At 39.4% G+C, this 7,763-nt stretch overlaps 1 long non-coding RNA gene across 3 annotated transcripts; it reads left to right on the forward strand.

The window, feature by feature from the left end:
* The first annotated feature begins 966 nt into the window (after positions 1-966).
* Positions 967-5,532, forward strand: LOC113037165 (uncharacterized). 3 transcript variants are annotated; one of them, XR_003274590.1, is made up of 4 exons: positions 967-1,083; positions 3,092-3,275; positions 3,341-3,551; positions 4,503-5,532. It is a non-coding gene; the product is annotated as an uncharacterized LOC113037165 (long non-coding RNA). The 3 variants fall into 3 exon arrangements; XR_003274589.1 differs by lacking the exon at positions 967-1,083 and adding an exon at positions 1,914-2,094; XR_003274591.1 differs by lacking the exon at positions 967-1,083 and adding an exon at positions 2,464-2,740.
* The last annotated feature ends 2,231 nt before the right edge of the window (positions 5,533-7,763 follow it).

The raw sequence follows: 7,763 nt of genomic DNA on the forward strand, positions 1-7,763 counted from the left end.
GAAGTAAGAGTTAAGCATAAAAGTGAAGCTGTTGATTTATCGGTCAATCTACCTCCCCACCATCAACTATGGTCGTGAGCTTTAGATAGTGACAGAAAGAATGAGATGGCAGATATAAGTGACAAAATAACCCTTCTCTGAAGGGTAGACAGCCTTTGCCTTTGTGATAGGATGAAGAGTTCAGTCATTGGGGAGGCATTTGGATTAGAGCCACTGCTCCTTCACATCGAAAGGAGGCAGCTGATGTGATTCTGGCATGTGATTTGGATGCCTTCTGGACACCACCTGCATGAGGTGTTTTAGGCATGTCCTGGAGGTAGGAGGCCCCAGGGCAAACTGAGTGCTTGGTGGAGAGATTACATTTCACAGTTGGCTTGGAAATAATTTAGTTTTCCCCCAGATGAGCTGGAAGAGGTGGCTGGCAAAAGGGAGGTCTAAGTTTCTCTCCTTAGATTGACCAAACCCATGACCTTGAACCTGGATATATAGGACAGGGAGGATGAATAAAAGGATGTTACATTAAACCAGTGGTTCCCAAACCTTTTTTTTTTTTTTTGCTAGGCCCCTGTTTGTTTTACAAGAAAATCTTCGCAGCCCCCCGGCACAAACACATCCTCAAACCACACACAGCCATTTATTGTTTTCAAACTCCACTGCAGTTTCTTTCACACCTCAAACCTTTAAAAAACCAAAAGCAAACAAATAAAAGTAAACTACAATAAATTACAGGTTGCAACAAAATAAACTAATACCATCTTTATTTTAAGCGTAGTTGTTTCTTTCCCCCTTTGTAAGAATAATTTTTCAAAACATGCCTCTATGTGCAAAGTGGGTTTAAAAACATAAAACGTGATTTGGACAGGGGAAATGGGTTTTGGTTTAGACACAAATACATATGATTTAAAAAAAAATCTTCTTGTGATCACACATACTTTTTTTTGTGCCTCTAAAACATCCTTGTTTGTCTTTCCAGAACAGACATATGATGTCGTAACTGTCGGAGCACCGGCCTCTCACTGCCAGGGTTTCTAAAAATGGCGTTCTGAGGAAGCTCATCCAGAAGTTTGAGGAAGCAAAGAAACGGTAAGTTGAGAGTAAAGTCGGGCGTCACATTAGGGCTGGGCGATATGGCCTAAAATCCATATTGCGGTATAATTTGAAGCACGTGCGGTAACGATATATATCACGAAATATTCTTTTCTTCTGTATAACATATTTTCCACACTATATGACACACTTAATTAATTTTGTGCCTATGTATGAATTCTGGTTGTGCTTACTGACCTCGAACCGATTTTGGCGTGCAGAAATCTGTTAAAAAATGTTTTAGTACAACTTTGGTAAGCTGCACTGCTTGATGGATTGTCAGAGCATTACGGCTGCCGTAGTGAGGAGCTTCACGGAGTAATCTGGGTCCAAAACTCCGTGGGCTTCAGCTCCCAAAGTCAAACGAACACTGAGAGTTAAAAACGGTCTAAATTCTTTCATCTTTAATGAAATCATCAACCTTGCTGCTTTACCAGGTGTAACAATTAAGTTTAACATCCATGCATCAATGAAAACAGAATTTATTAAATTTAACGGAGTTACAAGTTAACAGGAAGTTAGCTTGCTAGTTTCCATCTAAACATTTCATACCATGTTCTGACTGAGAGATTTTTTAAACTAATTAAAACGTACAGCTCTGCTACCACTTCCAACATAAATGAAGACAGAAAACTAAACAGCAGTGGCGTTTGCAGGGTTACTGAAGTTGGACTACCTGGTATATAATGTTGTGCTACGTGATTGCTAGCGACACAGCTTTGTTAGCATAACATTAGCACAGTGAAGCTGGAGGATGAACGCCAGCTTCACTTTTTTCCACTTGATAAAAGTTAACGTGAGGGACAAATGCAATCGCATAGCGATGACCTCTGCTCCTGTTTTGGGTTTTTATATTTTGCTTTATTCGTCTTGTGATTTGTATTTAAACAGTCGTTTTTGGTCATCTTGTTTCTTCAATTTCTGCATTAATACTTCAGTTCCCATTTTATGGCTTCCTCTTAGTTTTGCTTTTGTTACTTTTCCAATCAGCGTAAATGAGGAGGAATGGTGAGTCCTTGCACTGCTTTGCTTGTTTTCATTTGACTGAACTAACTTCATTAGAGTTATTTGATATTGTATTTTGCACTATCCTACTGTATATTACTGTATTAGTAGTATTCTTATTGTATATATGGTATATCTTATTCCTCTGTCTCTCTTGCTGCATTGAGTATGTGTATGACTAAAGAATTTCCCTCGGGATAAATAAAGTTCTTCTTATCTTATCCTTAAGATTTGTACAACAAAGTATTTTCAGTTTTAAGCTGGAAGAATGGGGTTTTGCACAGCTTATCATGTTAATGCAAGGAAAAAAGGGCACGTAGCGCATCGGTGATGTGTTCACTAATAGAACTAAAATGTGTGTTAGCTTAAAATGAGCAAATCCTTTGTCACAAAGTTGTATATGAATACTGCTCATTGTATACATTCAGTCATTTTAAAGTCTATCAAAAACATGTTTCTGTGCTTGGAAAGTCAAATCCTGACAATATTAATGAGACGTTTCTAAAATTCTTCTACACAGATGGTCTGAATTTGTGAAGCGAGTGGTATCGCATTTATCGAAGTCGGCTCCTCGTTGTTTTTTCTAAGCCACGATTAGGCTCATTGAGAGCAGGCATGTGCATGCAGACAGTGTTTGTTTTTACATCTGGTGGGTAACGTCCCTCCCTATACTTTTGGAACAGTACCTCTGAAGCTTGATTTAGATTTCTGCAGGAAATTTACGTTCTAACTTCAGATGTAACACCTCTTAACACTAAACCGGTCCATCACGCTGTTGTTTCCAGTTACAGCGTATATTTCCTGCTGAAGCATATTTCAGGCATAAGACAGAAACATTACAAAAATATACACCTGCAGGCCACTCTATTGTCTTTATTTGACTAAATGCACTAAATTGCTGCCACAAGCTTTTGAACACATGTACCTAATAAAGTGGCTGGTGAGTGTCCTCAGTCCCAGCTCGGATACAGATGTGTCGGTGTGTCTTTGTTCCCTGCAGTAGTGCCCTCTCCAGCTCAGTCATCATCCACATACCCCAGGACACTGTCCGAGCCAAAGAGATCATCGCCTACGTCAACACGCTGAAGACTCAGGTCAGCTATTACGCAGAGAGGCTGTCTCAAGCTGCCAAAGACCAATCGGCCAGCGGACTGGAGTGGACGCTCGCCAGTCTGGTTGACAAGGTACTAAAAGTGTTTGACGTTACGTGGGGACGCTTCATATTTCATTCATACCCTCTTCCTTTCAGACCCGTCAGCTGGTGGCAGTGTGCGGCTGCAAGCTGCTAGCTTCAGCTATTTAGGCCCTGAACGCAGTACGAGTACATCGTAACCAAAGCTTCTCCTTCCGCTGAGTCTGAACAAGTAGTGCTCCGCAATGACAAGGATACGCTGAGAGCAAAGTACAGCGGTCACAACAGCCAGTCGTCACTGCACGTGGACTGGCACGAAGAGGAGTGGGTGAGTTGATCAGCAGTTATTGGCTGTTTTCTGATTCCAGATTTTTTATTTCTTTAGCATGACAACAGACAAGCTTAGTTTCTTGGCACACATTGTGGATACAGCTTGATATCTTAACTACACTCTGAACTCTGTTTTTCTTTTCTTGTTGCTTCTTCTTCTTCTTGAGTCATCCCTCTCATGTTGATTTCCAGCTCAGGTCACTCCTTACTTTTAAGAAGTTGGAGGATTCGTGAGCAGATTTTTCCTTCACCATATCAGCCGACTTTATTCTATGAGAAAATACTCTTAAATGACTCGTCTTTAAAAAGTGTTCAGTGTTTTATGTCTGGTCTGTGTGTCATCTTTGTCTTTACAATGTTGCAGCAATACTTTAGTAATGATATGATATGATATGATATGATATACCTTTATTAGTCCCACAAGGGGAAATTTAAATGTTGGTTTAGTGTAAGCTCAGCTTTTTAACTAATGTAAGAAGTGTTATGACTGACTCGTTTTTAATACCTAAATCTGGCCTCAGTGCACAAACCTAAATGAATCGGTACATATGAAAGCGCCCAAGTCACAAGCTGTGTTCAAGGACATGGATAAAACAAAAAGGTTCAAATTTGTGCCCAAAAACCCCACAAATCAGTGTCACTGTTTTAAAATCTGCTGCGAGACCGCTCTAAATGTCAGCTTTTTCTTTACGTAAAGACTGGGGTCTGTAACATATCAGCTCGTTTCTTATTTATTAAAGAACATGCCTGACACCAGGCTTTTGAGTTAACGGCTCCATGAGATCTCTGCAAGTATTTTTAAGTATTTTTAGGTTCTTTCCAGCAGGATTTGTGGCTAGTTCTGGAGCTTGACTCTGAAATACACACTCTTTGCAAGATGTTGTCTAAACTAGTGGTTGGAAGGCATATTTGTGTTTGGTCTCTGATGGTTTATTTACACTTTTTGCAGGCCACGCCCACGGACTACAGCGCCATGATGAGCAACAAAGCCAAGAAGTCTATTGACTTCCTTCTGATGCAGGACACCGCCCCGACGATAGCCACGGACGTGTCACTGCAGTACCGCCTCGACATCGTCTTCTGCCAAACGGTCACCTACACATATTTTAATTATTGTATGTCTGAGCTGATGCGTTTATCCTGGAGTGACTCAGAGTGAAGGAGAAGGCCAAGAAGAAGTGTAAATATCATAGAAGCAAGGAGTTCAGAGCTCTACGACTTAGTGTCTTTATGGTATTTATGTGTGTAATGGAGACCAGGGGTTCCATTACCCTTACTTGTATTTTTATTAATTGACTGACTGATTTGTATTTAAAAACCGTAATGAAGAAAAACACACACTGGTTGATTGTGATTCTTTATTAGGCTTTTTGGGTTGTTATTTAAGTGACTCGTTAAAGGTGAAGAGACAGGGGGACTGGCCATCCTACCTGTGTCAGGAAAAGAACCTGTGTTAGAGCTGTTCACATTTAATCATTTGTCTGTAACCTAAATTAGTTGTATATGTAAAAAGAGAAGTGTTAACAGTACTCACTTTGTAAAGAGTAAAAGCAGCTCAATCACCTGCTTATGAGCTCCTGGAGAAAACCAATGTGCCAGGCTAGGGGAGTGTGTGTTGGAGTGATTTTGTTAAAAGTTGTCATTATTGTGCTTGGACCTTGTCTTGAACTGTATGTTCAGATATTTTCTGTTCCTCCCCCACATGTAGGATGTTGGGGATGTTACTAGCTATAGTTTTCAACTGCAGGCACAATCTATGTAAGATTCTGGTTTCCTTATTTGGTAAGGAGTGTTCACTTCCTGCCCTTTATGGGCTCACCATGTAAATGGTGGACTGTTAGAGAGGTTAAGCCATATACGAGGTTGAGGGGAGATGACCCTTTTATGACTAGAGATGCGGTTAAAACGTTTGTAAGCAGGAAGTCACGTATACAGACACACATACACATACACTCTCTCTCACTCACTCACACACACACACACACACACACACACACACACACACACACACACAGAACAAAGAATCCATCATATTTGATCCACAATTTCTTTGAAAGTAAAAAATAATGTATTGAACACAGAAGCATGTGATCTCTAAGCGCCCTTCCACTACTTCCATCGAACCGCTTATCCACTTCAGGGTCACAGTGTTATGTCACTTTTCCAGGTTCGTGGTGATGATGAAGGTGATGCAGTGACCTACAGCACTGTGAAGGCTCATTCCTCTTCTGCTGCAGCCACTGCTGATCCCAGCAGCCTCTACTCTACTCTCAGTTTCCCAGTCACATAGTTCAAGTTAACAAAAAGGACTCGCATTTAAGTTAAAGACTAATTTTGTGTTTGCATGCAACAGATTGATAGCGACGTGCTAATTATCATAAACTATTAGATAGATACCATTATTATAACAAACATTTGGTTTCAAATCCAGAAGCACGTCTTTATATCCTCCATTAAAACTATATAAATAAATGTAAATAGAAACTTTATTTTCTTTATGAAATCAGACCAGTGTGTTTCCAGAATGTGATCACTGGAGGGCAACTTACATGTGACAAATAAAGTTCTGATTGATTGATTGAAGTGTGAATATCTAAATGTACCCACATAAGCCTGGTATAGATATTAAAGATATAGTTATACATTTATATTTTACAAAAACATTTCCGCTAACATTTGTACATTATTAACATATTTGCAACTTAACAACAAAAAGTTGTTCCTGTCCAGCAGAAGACATGTGGAGGTTAAATGTAATTTAAACCCTGCTTACACTTGCTGTTCACTTTAATTTAGCTTCAGTTTTTTATTTCCTGTTTTACTTTGAAGTTTACTTTTCTTTCATGTCTCGCATTAGTCCTACTTTTTATTCTGTTATTTCTCAATCTGCCCATATTGTCTTCATCTGTGTTTATCCTAAACCTCAACTAGTCCTCGATGTATATAAAGTCCTGTCCTCCTTTATCTTTCCCTGATCATTTGTTGGATCTTGTGATTCGGGTTTCTTCTTTAAGTTTTGTTTAGTTCCTTCCACATTCAGTTCTCAATTTTGTTTTCGTTACATTTTAATTTGAGCAATTTTTAAGTCTGCTGTTTTCCATTTTATTTCTGCACATAAATAAACATTCATATTTGTAAACCATTTCTTTATTAATATTATTTTTTATTACAAAGTTATACTACTAATCTCTTCTCACTATTACAACTAGCATGAAAACCACCTGACGTTCTGTAAGTCTCTGTTATCCCAATAGAAAAGCTCTGATACGTATAAGAATTTTCTCAAAGAACTTCTAAATACCCTCTTGGTTTTACAGCTTGACTTGATGAGCAATAACACTGTGATGGAAAATGTCTTTATTCTATGTATTCATAACATATTTTAACAGTAGAAGAATATAAGGGGCACCTTTGTGGGTGGGAGGTATGCCCCCCACACCTCCACCAGTGACGGCCAGAAAGGGCACCTTTTGCACGTATGAGGACGCACACATGCACACTGATGCACGCGCGTTCGCTCATCTGAAAAAGTGGCACTTCCGGGCCACGCGGTCCCCACTGCGCACGCTCTATGGCCTCCATATTAATGATCAATGATAACTGAAGAGGAAGCTTGAACCCTGGCTCTGGACATTTTCATGACAGTGGCAGTGCAGACATCTGCATGTTTTTTTCCATCATAAAGACTGTGATATGAAGCATCATCAAAGTGTCACTTCAGTAATGCTGCTGAGAGAAAGAAGTGTTCACTCGTGTTTTTTAATAGGTGACTTAAAACACCAAACTCTAATTTCAGGGGTTTATTTTAAGTTTAAAGAATATAACAGCTGGTAAGACAGCTGGTTTAGTCACTGTGAATGTTAAAGGAGATTTGTTAAACCATTGCTTAACGGGCCATTAAGCAATGGTTTAACAAATTTGCAGTGCAAGTCACTCTTTACTAACACATTGTAGATCAGTTTATCTACAATGACACATGATTTTTGAAGTTTTGTGTGTGAGGGTTTAGTCTCTCACACCTTACCCTTTCCTCTCCAGTATCACAACAGTATGACTCCAAAGTACGGTTCAGTAAACAAACAAGGACTCTAATGTCAGAACAGAAAGATGCAGTTGGAAGATAATTGATTGTGTTTTTATGACGTGTAGTAAACTATACCCCTCTTCTTCTTCTATGTTGTTGCTCTTGTGTGTGTGTGTGTGTGTGTGT

Source organism: Astatotilapia calliptera, chromosome 15, assembly GCF_900246225.1.
Source record: "Astatotilapia calliptera chromosome 15, fAstCal1.2, whole genome shotgun sequence".
Classification (NCBI taxonomy): domain Eukaryota; kingdom Metazoa; phylum Chordata; class Actinopteri; order Cichliformes; family Cichlidae; genus Astatotilapia; species Astatotilapia calliptera.